The 15635-nt window shown below is 48.9% G+C and overlaps 1 pseudogene; it reads right to left on the reverse strand.

Moving 5' to 3' along the window:
• Positions 1-12474: 12474 nt before the first annotated feature.
• LOC147459207 (pentatricopeptide repeat-containing protein At4g14820 pseudogene) lies at positions 12475-13062 on the reverse strand (annotated as a pseudogene).
• Between the last annotated feature and the right edge of the window lie 2573 nt (positions 13063-15635).

The following is a 15635-nucleotide window of genomic DNA, read 5'->3' on the forward strand; positions in this document are numbered from 1 at the left end:
TGGTTTTATTCATTATTTATGTTGGGCAAGGTGGTTCTATTATGAAGAAAATTTTGATAAATACCAATACCACCATTGAATGACATATCTATGTTGGGCAAGGTGGTTCTGTTATGAATGAAAATTTTGATAGAACTTACATAATAATAACTAATCTCTACAATCGGCCGGCAGCCACATGCATTGCATTTGATTGATGTTACCACTATATGTGCAATACCTCTCTCTCCATAATCAATTTATGAGTAGGTTCTAGCCTTCTTGCATGAAAATGTTGGTGTGGATGTATGCCTTCCCTCAAGTATTTATTCTTTAATAGCATCAAAAACTTAATACACATATTGTTACAAGATGATAAAGATGCAATGAGGATCCATTCTCTTTCTATACATTAGATGTCAAAATAGATATTGATGAGCACCATGGTTCCCAGTTGGTGAATTTGGTTACGTAGATATACTTCGCTCACTCCTTGCCAAGGTTGGTATACATGCATTAAATGTGTTCTTCTCCATGCTTATTCCCATGTGGACAAGTTAGAATTTTTAAAGGCCTCTTGGCAACATGGCAAAAACACCACCTCCATTTTAATCAGAAAACGTGGAGCGCTACTCCTATCTTCTCCCTCGTGGATTTGTACTTGCAGCCTCAGTCATTCATTGCATTCCTTTAGTTGCTATAGGCTGGTGTTTTTTCCTCAGCACTCACATATATGTGCACACTCCCTCCTTGTGACATACTCACCCCCATACATTGCTTGCACACATATGCATGTTATACATTAGACTAAGCGGTTGTTCTCACACACACATACACGCAAAGTCTTCTTTATGTTAGATTTAATGGCCATGTGGCCGATTGCCCACCACTAACTGTTACTAACTCTAAGTGTATAGCTATACACTTGTGTGAGCCACTAACACTAAGTACAATGTGTATTGTGCCTTAGTGCATAAGATAGAGAAGAAAGAAAGGGGGCACATAGTACGTGTTGGCTCTCCCCCTCCAACCTATGTGTGTGGCTATGGTGTTGAGCGTGTGAGTGTGTGTGTGTGTGTGCGTTTCTTCTTCCTCTTCCGTTATGCTCCCGGCTCCTCCCCTTCATTGGGTATCAGAGCCATCTCATTCTTGAAATCGTTTTCGTGCATGCACACACTTTCAAGAGTGCAAACAGAATTCCAATTTCGGCATCGGCAAATTCAACTTTCCGAGAGCGTTTCCAGCAGGTGTCCTGCGGTTTTAGCCCCCTTTCGGAGTCATTCAAGCCCACGGCTCATTTGGGAGTGTGTAGCCTCTTTTGGAGTTGCTTCATACACACACTTAGAGTGGGAGTTTAACGACATTGTCTTCTTTGACTATAGGTACAGGTTTCAATGCTTGCGATACTTTGGTTCTAGTGGGAGCAGTTGTTTATGCGTACATGCATATGTTGACACTTTTGACAGTGTTTGAGCTCTTTTGAGAGCGGTTTGACTCCTTGCAAGGATGTTTATTTGCATGCACATGCTTTTGATGCTTGTTTGAGCGTCCTAATAGACTTGTACGTCTTTGTGTATACTACCATTGTACGCTTTTGTGGAGCCATTTTTGGCTAGTACGGCAATCTCGGCCATTTTTGAGACTTGGTCCGGATGATAGCCACGTATGAGACTTGGCTATACGTTTTGCTACATAACCTACATTGTTGAGGGTTGATAGCGTGAGGTTTTCATTGAGCTAGGGTATTCTGAAATGTGGAGATACCTTCGGTGATACAGGTAGCTAGAGCATCCCTTATGAGGCCTCGTCACATAGGACATGTATAGAGTGGTATAGGTGCTTTTGACGCCGAGTTTGCGGTCTATGGTCAAAGTGAAGCTCACAAGGAGCGCTACCATGGAAGGGGCTCGGAAGGGCAAAAGGGGGGGGGGGGGGGGGGAGGGGGCACAAGAGAGAGTAGCGCCATATAGAAACTCGAAAAGGGGTTGCAGAAGGAAGAGCTTGTTTGAGGAGCCGGTTACTGCTGAGAAAGACAAGTGAGAGCTACGATTGCGTAGAAGAGAGAGAGCAGTTGAAGAATCGAGAGGGCACCTGGAGCGTCATGCGATTGAAAGAGAGTGGAGTGAGGCTGTCCGAAACTGTGTGCACAGGCTCGTGTAGCCGTGTTTCAAGATCGTAAAGAGTTGGCACATGAGCTCGTGGAGCTCCCCGAGGTGAAGTTATTGGTTGCTTGTGGCAAGCATCGTTGGATTTGTGGTTTGGTTGCATGTATGGATCGAGGAAGACCAGAGTGGCATCAAGTGTGGGTGCTAGAGTGTGCGCATCTGGCCACTCTTCTCCCCATCATCTTTTAGCGATCCTGCTGGGGACCAACAGTTTTGTCGGTAGTGCACCGGGGAATCAGAGGTCGTTGGTTTCTAGATACGGGTTGTGAAAAGTCAAGATGGTCATGCAGTTTCAGCCATCTTTGTTTATAGGTAGTGAAAATGCCGAGGATTGGCTTGCATCATACGACTTCGGGTTGACATCCTTGTGTCAAGGAGTGCTGACAGCAAAGCAGAGGCTTGCCGGTGTCCGTTTGGTTGTTCAATTTGAACGGTGATGCTTGAAACTGGTTTGAGAGCTTGTCGCAAGGTGAAAGAGGTGATTGGGAAAGCTTCAAGAAGTGTTTTCTCAAGCGCTTCAAGCGAGTGATTCCCTATCAGAAGGCGTGGAAACAGGTGACGAATTTGTTCATGCAAAAGGGTGAGTTTGTTGCCGACTTATAGTTGCGTTTCGACAACACTTAGAGAGGTTGGAAGGATGCACTGCTGCATGTTGATGCCATGTCAAGGGAGGAATTCTATACACCTTACACAAATGGCGAGCCCATCAAGGTGTTTACGAGCTTGTTGTTGCCCATTCTCAGAGCCAAGGTAGAAGAAGAAGAGCGGATGTTCATGGGTGAAGTTTTGACGATGGCGCTGCAAAAGGAGAGGAATCTATGTGCTGCTACAAGTATAAAGTGTCCTCCATCTATACTAGGTGTTGACAAGGTGGATGATCTATACATGCACAAGGGCATGGGTTTTGATGTTCAAGTTAGTGAAGGGGTTGCTGTAGAGACTTGTGCGAGCAGTCATATGCCTGATGCTCATACAGTTGAAATGCCTGAGGTAGATATGGAAACTTCGCAGACATGAGAGTAGCCGCCAGTTGAAGGCCAAGGCAAGAGTTGTGGAGATAAGGCTCATGTAGATGTTGACAAAGCTGATACGGAAAAGCAATGGGCTGATCATGATGCAGATGGCCTTGATGATGAAGGGAATGCAGATGATTGGGTCTCTGATGGTGACTTGGAGCAGTGCAATCTGATTGTGGGTTTGATGCCGAATTTGCATGAGCAAGATGAGTCTTGTGAACTGGTAATCAGGCATGTAGAGTGGGATGAGTGTGCAGTTTGCAAGAGTAGCGACTTGCCTTTGTTAAGTGAAGAGCATGCCAAAAGAACATCTCCTGGTTTTAAAACCTGTGGGCTCGTTGCTGCTGTCTGTACCCCCCCTCCCCCTTGCTCTCGCCAACCCCACCCCTGCCTTGCGTGCAGCCTTCAGCCCTCCCCTTGCGAGCAGCCTCAGCCCGCCCCCTGCGCGCTGCCCCTGCCGCTGCCTACCTCCGCCTGACAGCCCGCTGCCCTCCGCCCCCCCCCCCCTCCCCTTCTTCGACTCAACAGCAGACACAGATGGAGGCTCCAGCTCCGCCATAGAGGGACTCTTCCGAAGTCCCCTCGCCCGACCCCGCTGAGCCCACCATTCGACTTGCTCTTTCACCGACAAAGCAAGCGAGCATAACCGCAGAGGTAGAGCCCTTGCAGGCGAATCATCTGCAAGATTATCGGTACCCGACTCAGCAGAGGAGAGCTGTGTGACCTTCTCCAGCCCGCCTTCTCGCAGAGGTGAGCAAGATCTTGGACGTACAAATACTCGGACAAGGCTACTATCAGATCGAGTTTGAGACCTCCGAGATGGCGTCCAAGGTCATCGCCATGAGTCCATTGACCATCCGAGCAGCTCGAGCCCACTTTCGACAGTAGAGACATAGCTTTGACCCTGCTTCAGATGTTCTGGTAGAGGAGGTAGACATCCCCATCTCCGTCTGCTTCCTGGTTTGCGGAGGGAGTACTTACCACTTTTGTCCAAGATAGGCTCAGCGATTGGGACTGTCCTAGAGACACCTCGCACGGCAGCCTCAGTAGTTGCCAAGGCGGCCGGCATTCCCTCAGTTCGCGTTCTGGTTAGGGACACTCACACGCTCACGAAGGTCATTCTTCTACCTCGGGTGAGTGGGGGTTGGTTTAGACAGAGCGTGGCGTATTCGGGCCTCCCGAACCAATTCTTCATTTGTCGGCAAATGAGCCATCTTGCGAAGGCCTGTCCACGGAGGAGGCCTCGACCTACACCACTGACTCAGCCCCAACCTGCAAGGACTGGCCAGCAGCCACAGGCAGAGACACAGCGTATATATGCAGAGCCACCCTCCGAGCCTAGGGCTCCAGCGGAGGAGGGATTGCAGCAGGTCCATGGTCGACGACGACAGGGGCCACAACAGCCTGGCACTCAGAGTGGTCCTCAGGCGCTGCCCAGCAGCAGTGGGTTTCCATGGAAAACCGTTTTGGTCCTCTTGAGCAGGATGAGGTCCCTGCTCTAGCCCCAACTCAGCTTCACCCTCGACAGCCCCTCCCCCCCCCCCCAGAGTTCCCGCCCCTCTACCTCTGTCGCTCCCCCCCACCCCTCTTCCCCCTGCTCCCACTCCCTCCCCTCTCGCTCCAGTTCCACAATCGACCCAGGGGACAAGGCCATCTCCGGTTGCTAGGAGATCTCTTGGCAGCGCCTTTGCCACGAGTCGCTTGGTGAGAGAGAGACAGCATTTCTTGCGACCCCCTCTACAGGTACAGACGTCTCCCTTTGCAGCGTTTCCTCGTGTCTGACGAGCATCGACATTCGACGCCGATGGGACTTCTTCGACTACGACTTTACTCGTTTTCTCGTCGACCCCTCAGCAGACCACGAGGCAGTCTGCTTTAGGGTCCATGTTCTGTTCCTTGCAGCAAGGGGGATAGAGGCCTTGGACTCAGCGGTTGGCTTCTCTTTTTCCCTTTGCGGCAGGGACCAGACTGAGTGGACTCTCGACTCAGTGTTGGGGTGGTTGCACACACAGGTCCTAGAGTTCTCTCACCACATGGGAGAACTAGCAGTTACAGACATGCTTCAGACTTTGTGGCCATTGGCCAAGTTTGCGGTGACCCTCCAGATACCGCAAACTTGGCAGGATGTAGACACATTGTGGTTTACTTCTTTGCCGATACGCAGTGCTTGCCATGCTATGTACACATTCATGAGGACTCTTGGACAGAGGAAGTTGTTTTACGGACGGCTCGCTCTACGTGGGCTTGGGCCAGGCACTCGTTGCAGTCACGTCTATCTAGAGGATCCTCGGATGCGGATTACTCCCCATCCAAGGCAGCCTCGAAGATAGCACGTTTAGCTGCTGTGGCAGAGAGCGAGTAGAGGCTCTCTGGACAGAGAGCTTGGACAGACAGGATTCTCTTGTTAACAGGGTGGCCTCAAGACTAGCTCAGATTAGTGGTTTCTTTCTCCAGGAGTCTTTGGCTCGCCGGGTTGCAACGAGAGAGGAGCAGCAGCGTCTCAGACAGGGCATTGCTTCGTTGCAGAGGATGCAGGAGCAGCATCCAGACAGTCCTTGGTTGGAGGAGCAGCTACAGCAGGCTCGCCAAGAGCTTGTTAGCACAAAGGAGCGGCGACATGAGTTTGCTTTCCATCGATGGGCATCTCAGTGGACACATGTGGGTGACAGAGTGACTGGTGCTTTCTTCGAGATAGCAGGACCTCGGCATTCGCATGCCAAGGTCAGTCAGTTGAGGAGGCCCAACGGGTCAGCTACTTCTGAGCTCGAGGATATGCGTGTAGTTGCTATTGACTTTTACCGTGAGTTACTGTCTGTAGAGCTTCAGTTAGAGCATCAGGATGCATGCAGGGAGCAGCTGTGGGTACAGATGCCTTGCCTTGTAACTGAGGAGATGCGTCAGAGGCTTGAGCTGCCACTTCAACTTGAGGAGCTGCACACGGCTCTTAGTGCCCTCCCCCGTGGTAGCTGTCCAGGTGAGGATGGATTGACTCCCAGCTTTTTCTTGGAGTACCGGGACTTGCTTGGCCCAGATCTCTGTAGTGCTTTTCAGTATATCTTGCACACAGGAGTGATGCCTGACAACATGAGTGAGGGTCTGATTTACCTCATTCCCAAGGAGGGTGGCTCCTTGGATGAGATTCGACAGTGGCACCCCATCACCATCCTCAACTCAACCTATAAAATTCTTACCAAGGCTTTGAGTTTGAGGATCCAGCCACTTCTAGTTTGCCTTATACATGGGACTCAGATAGGTTTTGTCAAGGAGCGCAGTATCCTTGACAACATCTTTACTTTTTGAGAGGCTTCTACCCTAGTGCAGCTCCGTGGTGAGGACCTGGTGATTCTTCTTCTTGATTTTGAGAAGGCATACGACAAAGTTGACTGGGACTTTCTAGAGGGCACTCTACGCAGGATGGGCTTCTCAGATGCTTGGATCAGAGGGATGTCAGCTTTGTACAGACAGGCACACAGTCAAGTACTTTTGGCAAGAGGTAGAGGTGATCGCTTCATGCTCACATGTTCGGTCAAACAGGGTTGTCCTCTTGCCCCCTTCCTCTTTTTGTTCTATGCTGAGGCGATGAGCAGGTTTTTGGTGTTGCAACATGTTGGTCTACGGGGCTTAGCACTCCCTATTCGGGGAGGAGAGCTACTGGACGTTGAGTTTGCTGACGACTCAGCCTTGTACTTAGATGGCCAGGAGGCCAACCTTCACAAATGTGAGCAGGCTCTTGAGACCTTTTGTTGTGCATCTGGCGTACTGATCAACTGGAGGAAGACTGTGGCTTTCTCGGTTGGTAGTGCTCATGTGCCCGACCGGACGCCGGGTGAGGGTTTCAGGTGGATTCCCCCAGGGACTGCAGTTCGGTACTTGGGCTGTGAGGTTGGTTTGGACTTGTCTCCCGAGCAGTAGATTGCTCCCCTCCTTCTGTTCACCAGGAGGAAGCTGTTACATTGGAGCTCCTCACGACTTTCTTTGGCTGGCAGAGTTGTAGTGGCAAACCAGGTGATGTTGGCTACTATGTGGTACATCACTTCTTGTTGGATCTTCTCGAGTTCTTGTATCAGCCAGGTTGAGCGGCTGATCAGGAATTTCCTTTGGTCAGGGCGAGACACTTTGACTGCCCGAGCCAAAGTGGCTTGGTAGGTCATCATTCTTCCTTGTTCACAGGGAGGGCTGGGGATCATTGACCAAGCACAGCACAACAGAGCCCTTCATCGTCCGAGGTCTTCTTCCAGGCGAGGAGCCCTGGAAGGAGCTCTTGTTACAGCGGCTTCGTGCTATGGTGCCTCAGGCAAGAGGCCCTTGGCAACCTTCAACCAGATAGATCTTCACAGAGATGCGTAGAGTTGGTTTGAGGAGGAGACTGGAGGATCGCTTCGTTGTGGGGTTGCTTCGATCTTGGGAGCACTTGCGGCGAGGCCTAGAGCAGCGCCAACCTGCTTGCATGGAGGAGCGCCTACGACAGCCACTTGTTTGGAACCCCATGGTTAGCACTCAGAGAGGGCACTTGGTTGGTAGTCGGCCTCATGTTTCCTGGGGTTCCATGGCAGCGGGTCCAGTACGCTCTTTAGGTGACTGGTTACAGTTTTCAGGCTTCTCAACGGAGCTACAGGGCATGAGAGGGGTGCAAATCATGTGTCAGGACATCTCAAAGGCAGTACCAACTGAGTGGCTCACGCCTCTCGAGTCAACAGCGCCTAGATGGATGGGAGCCTTCACGCGACTAGAGGTTCTCATCTCTGTTCGGGCTTGCTCAGAGACTGTTCCCTCCCTGTTTTTCGAGCTACAGGGAGAGGGACGCTTACAACGAGTTGCAGTAGAGGCCCTGCAGGTGACAGAGTGCCCTTTTCAGAGGATCCGAGTGGTGGGCATTTGTGGGAGGACTTGTGTCATCGATCCTGACCCAGCAACTCTTGAGACTGGACATTGGAGGCTGTGGACTTGGGAGTGTTGTCCACTGGCACGAGTACATTGGAATCCTGTAGAGTGGCTCTGGAGGGACCCTTTCTCTTCTGCAGACCACCCAAGTGTCCCTTTCTTTCAATACACTGTTCGACTGAGACATCACATACCGACAACACAGAGAGAGGCTCGCCCTGCTGCAGCACCTCATTGGCAGGAGGAGGGTCTCACAATTGAGTTCTTGGCAGCTTTTTGGGAGAGATTGTGGGACTCCAAACTGCCGAGGCGAGTCACTTTGTTTCAGTGGCCGGTCGTACACAGAGGTACAGCAGTTGGGAGTTGGCTTGTTCACAATGGCCTCTCGTCCGCATGCACAGCTTGTAACCACCTTGTAGAGAGTCAGCGTCACTGTCTTTGGGACTGTCCCTTGGCACAACAGGTGTGGCTTCGTGTTCTTCAGCTGATGCCTGCTCTTTGCACGGCTCGGCGGTACACTTGGAGGGCAGCTGCTTGGTCCACTCTCACAGGCCCGGCACTTCAGTTTGAGCTTTCATCCACCAGCAGGATGATAGTGATGCAAGGGAGGCGACCTTCACTCCAACCTGCCACAGCGCTTACTCCACAAGAGTGGTGCAGTGAGAGAGAGGTGTGTTGGGAGCTTATCAGTGGCCTGACACTCTGGTTCATTTGGCGGGCCCGTTGCTTCCACATCTTCGAGGCGCGGCCTGTACCACCAGCAAAGATTGTTTGGGATCTTTGGCTTGAGCTGGTTCATACTCTCAGAGGACAGTTCGAGAGACTCCAGGCAGTTCCGACCGCACGCGGGAGCGCAGAGAGGCTTTCCTTCGACTTTGGCGTCCTGGGCCAATTTTCACCATGGATCTGGGTGTGCTCAGATGGCACTACCATCCACTTGTGTGGCTCTTCCCTCCTCCCATCCCTTGATCTAGCTTCATTGTACATATGTTGTTTTTTCATTGGGAGAGTCTCCCCATCATGATTGTTGTAGTCCTCTTTTGTAGAGGAGTTTGTAGCCCTATGGGCAGTTTCATTAACTAATAGAAGGATCTTTTTCTCGAAAAAAAAAGTGAAGAGCATGCCAGTATGTATGATGGTGCGAATGCTATGGCTAATGCATGTGAAATGAATGACGCTACACAGGGGGGTCGGACAACCCACTCTCGATTGTGAGGAGCAAGAGGAAGTGAATGTCGAGCCAGTTATGGGAGGTACCTCTTCAGGGGAAGGTAAGATATGTATGCAAGATGTGGTGGTTGGCTCTAGTGCTGTTATGCATGTGGATTTCCAAGCCGTAGGTGATGAAGAAGAGCAATCGCCAAAAAGTGAAAGAAGCGTCCGGGGAAAGGAAGAGATGCAAGGTTTTGGTGAAGATGACTGGGGCTTTGGTGAGCTGGATATGGTCGTAAAGGGTGATATGTCAATGTATGTGGGCGAGATGCTTACGAAGGCAAAAGAGGTTTTTGATAGTCTTCCTTTTTAAGAGTCTGTCTTTTGGGATGCATTGATTACATGTTACTGCGACCTTGCACAGACCAAGGAAGCAGTCCAATGGTTTGACCTGATGCAGTGCGAAGGTTTTTTTCCTGATGCAATGACCATGGCTTGCCCACTGAAATCTTCTAGCGATTTAGGACAGTCCTTAAAAGGCCAACAGATGCATGACTAAGTGAATTTTCACTCTCCAGGAAATGGGGATGTGAACATGTGCTGCTACGGCTTGTGTGTATGGGCTTTGCACTTGGACTTTTGCTTCATGGAGATTTCCATCTCGCTTGGAGGTTATAGGGTCTGCCTACTTCGTGTATGGGCTGTATGGATAGCGAACTATTTCCAATTCAATGAGCTTATACCGAGTATGAGAGCTCGAGCTGACAAGAGGGCCTGGCAAAGTGTGTCGTGGGGAGCATTCTATGAATTGGGGGGCGCAGCTCACAAGGAGCGCTACCATGAAAGAGGCTCAAATGGAGAGCGCAAGGGAGAAGGGGGGGCGCAAGAGAGAGTAGTGCCATGGAGCAACTGGCAAAGGGGTTGCAGAAGGAACAGCTTGTTGGAGGAGCCGGTTGCTGCTGAGGAAGACGGAGAGGGGCTCGAGCTCCGATTGCGTAGAACAGGTTCGAGCGAGAGAGAGGAGTGGCCTACGTTCTTGCTAAGTGCCTCCTCGTGTGGGCGAGAGGAGAAGAGAGAGCAGTTGAAGAATTGGCAGGGCACCGGGAGTGTCATGCGATTGCAAGAGAGAGTAGCGAGTCTCTCCGAAACTGTGTGGGCAGGCTTGTGTAGCCGTGTTTCAGGGTCGTAAAGAGTTGGTGCATGAGCTCGTGGAGCTCCCCAAAGTGAAGTTATTCCTTGCTTGCAGCCGGCGTCGCCAGATTTCTGGTTTGGTTGCCTGTACGGATCGAGGAAGACATCGAGAGTAGTGTTCAGAGTGGCATCAGGTGTGGGTGTTAGAGTGTGCATCTGGCCGCCCTTCTCCCCATCAACGCGAATGTTCTTTGTGACAAGCTTTCCCTTGTGGACTAATTGATCATTGCTCAAGTTCTGGCCAACTTCTCACTATGCTGACAATGCAAAACCGTTTTGGAATCAGCTGGAAGGTTTTGTGAAACCAATGCGCGTGTGGAAAATATAATTTCAAGATCTTGTTCGTTGCGTAAAGGGCCACTGTGCCTAGGCCAGTATGGCCAACCCCCATCTCACTAACCTTAACTTAATATTAATTTTATACGGTGTGTTGCTACATAGCTTCACCCACTACTATGTACTCTCGTCTCTCACTCCTCTCCGTGCACGTACAATCATTGCATTCTCGTCACTTGATTTGTCTGTTGTCACGTGACCCATCCAACCCTATGTGTCCGTGGACAAGCTACAGCACGACAAGGGTTCTGTCAATCCAATCAGTCTATATTAGCAAGTGTTCTGGCACTTTTGTGAGTCTGTTTGCAGACCGTGCATGCCCAGACACTTAGTGTAGATGCATATCCTCTGGTTGCACACAGCATGATCATAAGCATTCCCATCAGAATCCTTCAGGGGAATTTTCTAGTGCATTTAGCTTATTTTTTCTATTTTTTGATATTTTTCACTTATTAATTTAAATGACTTTTGTTGGAAAGTAGGTAGGGCAAATTGAGTAAATTTGTATATAAGCAAACCTAAGCTAGCACTTTTTGGCAAAAGAGACAGCAGGAGCACCTTGCTCAACATACAACCTCAGCAAGACCAACCCCCGCGACAACTCTGGAGTTTTCTCTCAACAGAAGACCTAGCGTTTTTACACCAGATCAACCAGCGTTTTTGCACTGCTGCCCACCTAATTGATGCAGGATTGTCCCCCCAACGACAGCGAGCTAGCACTGCATTTCTCTAAACAGCCAGTGCGCAGATCGGGGACTGTTGGCAAGGTAAATTAGAAAACCCACGAGCCCAGAGGCATTATCCAGGGGTTTTCTTGCCCTTGGGCACCCGAGGAGGAGTTCTCTCTGTTGTTCCCAGCATGGCTGGGAAGATCATGACAGAAAAACCGAGTAAAAACCTCTGACGCATCTGCAGAGAGAAGGGGAAACCACAACACAAATTCCCGGCGACAATAGACAGCAGATCAGCCCTAGCGTTAGCAGATTCCCACAGCAACACAACAGATTGCCCAACGTTAGCAGATTTCTCCGCAAGGTCAATTTTCAGCCCTAGCGTTTTTGGTTTGCAAATTCCTCCGCGTTTTTGCAGATCATCGCGACAGGATCAGCCCTAGGACCAACGTTTTTAGTTTTTAACCCTTAGACACCGTAGATCAAGTCCCGAATCTCGCAGATCTCACCTTCCCGCAGCAGTTCCTCGCCGCATGGTCAATTTCCGCAAGGTTTACAGTATCAGCCAGGAAAACACAGATTTCAACATCTGCGTTTTCATCGCGTCGTCGCCGTACCGTCGTCATCGACATCGTCACCGACATAGAGTCAAAATTCAGTAGGTACAAGATTTGTAGATTTCAACCCTTACCATTTTCAGATTTCAGTCCGTCTCGTCGTCCTCCTCATCGTTGGCAAGTCCAAGCATTGTAGAGATTTGTGCAATTATAAGTAGACTGCTCTCGCCATAGAGAGTGGGGCCTTCGGAGAAGAGTTTTACAACATCTCTGGTGTCGTATTCTCTTCTCTCTCTATCTCTCAGTCTCATACGCTTGCACGCACAGTGTCCATTCACTTTGTTTATGATCATTGCACTCTCATTAAGAACGGAAGGCTCTCCCTTCCATAAGAACAAAAGGAACCTTGAACACAGTTCGGAGCACTCATCTTGAGCAAAGTTCAAACATTCATTCCGTTGCACCTTACATCTGCTTGGTATCCCCAACAACAAATTTATTGAGCATTGATACCCCAACAACAAATTTATTGAGCATTTCCACTTGCATTAACCCAGCAGCCAGATTCTGACTTATTCCAAGCTACATTTTTTATTCTCATGCATTCAATATGTTCTATCTCCTCTTGCATCCCAGCAGCTGCATAAATATTAATCATTAAGAGATATGCTGCCCCATAATGTCGGTCTAGTTGGACTACACGCTCAAAAGCAAACTTTCCGAGCTCGACATTTCCCCATTGTCGGCAAGCACCTAGAAGGGAAACCCAAACTGGACGATGATCAGATGACGGCATCATCGTAATTACTCCCATTGCTTTGTCAAAGAGCCTTGTACGTCCAAAAAGATCAACCATGCAAGTATAGTGTTCTTTGTTTGGTGCAATGTCATGTTTAATCCTCATGTTATCAAAATGCATCTGACCCTCATCGACTAAACCTGAGTGGCTACATGCATAGAGCACACTGACATAAGTAATTGCATTGGGGGAAATGCCATCTTGCTGCATGCATTGAAAACAGTCCAGAGCTTCCTTGGCCCGCCCTTGCTGGGCATATCCTCCTATAAGTGCAGTCCAAGAAACTACATTTGGGGAGAAACCCTCCCTCCGCATTCGCTAAAAACACCCCACATCTTCCTGGCCCTGCCCCTGTCGGGCATATCTTGTAATCAGTGCATTCCAAGAGACTTCATTCCGGACAACAAGCTGGTCAAGAACTTGTTGTGCTTTCAAAAGTACACCACACTTGGCATACATGTCAACCAAAGCATTGCCAAGCACGGCATCTTTTTGTAACAGCCCCTGCCTAGCAATCTCATCATGAATCTGCTTGCCCATGATAGCGTCTTGCATAATGCCACATGCCTTCAAAACACAAGCATAGGTGACCGCATCCGGAGAGAAGCCCTCACTTTGCATCCGATGAAAACAGCCAAGCACTTCCTGGCCCTGATCTTGTTGGGCATATCCTGCAATCAATGCATTCCAAGAGACTGCATCCCGAACATAAAGCTTGTCAAGAACTTGTTGTGCTTTGGAAAGTACACTACACTTGGCATACATGTCAACTAAAGCATTACCAAGCACGACAGTTTTTTCCAACAGCCCCCGACTAACAAGCTCATCATGAATTTGTTTTCCTGTGTCGACGTCTTTCAAAGTGCCACATGCCTTCAAAATGCAAGCATAGGTGACTGCATCTGGAGAGAAGCCCTCGCTTCGCATCCGCTGGAAACATCCCAATGCTTCTTGGCCCTGCCCCTGTTGGGCATAACCTGCAAGCAATGCATTCCAAGAGACAGCATCTCGATCAGGAAGCTCGTCAAGAACCTATTGAGCTTTCAAAAGTACACCACACTTGGCATACATGTCAATCAAAGCATTGCCAAGCATGACACTTCTTTTCAACAGCCCCTGATTGACAATCTCATCGTGAATTTGTTTGCCCATATCAATGTCTCGCATAATGCCGCATGCCTTCAAAATGCAAGCATACGTGACTGCATCTGGAGAGAAACCCTCACTTCGCATACAATGGAAACATTTCAAAGCTTCCTGGCCCTGCCCTTGTTGGGCATATCCTGCAATTAATGATCCAAGAGATGACATCCCGGTTGGGAAGCTCGTCCAGAACTTGTTGTGCTTTCAAAAGTACACCACAATTAGCATACATGTATACCACGCATTGCCAAGCACGACGTTCTTCTCCAACAACCTCTGACTAACAATCTCGTCATGAATTTGTTTGCCCGGATCAACGTCTTGAATAATACCGCATGCCTTCAAGGCACAAGCATAGGTGACCGCATCCGGAGAGAGGCCCTCGCTTCGCAAGCAATGAAAACAGCCCAGAGCTTCGTGACCCCGCCCATGTCGGGCATATCCTGCAATAAGTGCAGTCCAACCAACGACATCCCGGACTGGAAGCTCATCAACAACTTGTTGTGCCCTGACAAGTGCACCGCACTTTACATACATACTGACCAGCAAGCTCTGTAAGCATGTGTCCTTCTCAAGTAACCCACTAGCGCAAATCTCCGCATGTACCTTATTGCCTTGGCACAAATCCTTTTTCTTAGCACAGGCTTTTAATGAGGTCATCCAAGAAAGTCTCATTATTTTCGAGTGTCTGTCATTGTCTTCCTCTCCATATTTCACTTCTGTGATTTTGTGAGGGGATTGAGAGATTCTCAGTGAACGTGAAATCAGTGATGGCTATAGAAAACACTACAAACGAAAAACATATCGCGAGTGTGTGTTCTTACCTTGATAATACGTTGTACAGAGCTGTAGTAATGAGTTGCAGAAGCTAATTTCCTGAGTATTTAACTTTTGTGGTCTTTGTACCTCCTCTTCATTTGCCACGGATGTTTGGCACGGGATCTCACTTGAAAGCCCGACACGTCATGCAATCGAGGCCATCGATCAAGAAGAAGAAGAAGAGGATTTTAACGTAGTAGGAAACTATCCTAAAGAAACCTCAAAGATCTATCCGTCGAGAGTTGAACTCAAGACCTATTATTGAAGAGGGAAACTACTCTCGGTGGCATGCCCATCGAGAAAAACTACTCTTGAGATGCCGAGAGTATTGGGAGAAATCTAATTTCGGGATGCAGTATCTCAAGATAAGCAAAAGATAAAGAAAATTTATTTCGGGGACATTGATCAAGAAAAACTGCTCTCGAGATGTCGAGATTAGTGGGAAAAACCCAATGTTGGAATGCCTAATCTCAAGACATGCACCTCTACTCACATCTGCGAGACTGAAACCCCCACCCTTAGGTTGAATGTCTTACCAACACACCTGCATGTATTTGCTTTTGACATAGTTGTGAGACCATTGGGATATGAATTGAAAAGAACTAATCATGGGATCCAGAGAATAGTTTTATCTCGAGAAATCAACGATGGTGTTTAAATGACGAGACTCCTTTTGCATGGGGATTATTGATCCCCTTTGACAAAGAAAGCTAAAGGTGTTGTGTCCACAACCACCTAGTATAGGAGGACACATGGTGGGGTTCTTGGTATAGAATATCTTGGCATGTAACCTAGACCATTGAATATAAGGCTGTACTCTCAATCTCTCATGCTAGAGGCATACTCTGTTTGAGCATCTTAGCATGTAATTGGATATAGAGAGGTGTACTCTTAGTCTCATGTTAGAGAGGCGACACTCAGTTTGA

This window comes from Adiantum capillus-veneris, chromosome 4, assembly GCF_014529385.1.
Source record: "Adiantum capillus-veneris isolate H3 chromosome 4, ASM1452938v2, whole genome shotgun sequence".
NCBI lineage: Eukaryota > Viridiplantae > Streptophyta > Polypodiopsida > Polypodiales > Pteridaceae > Adiantum > Adiantum capillus-veneris.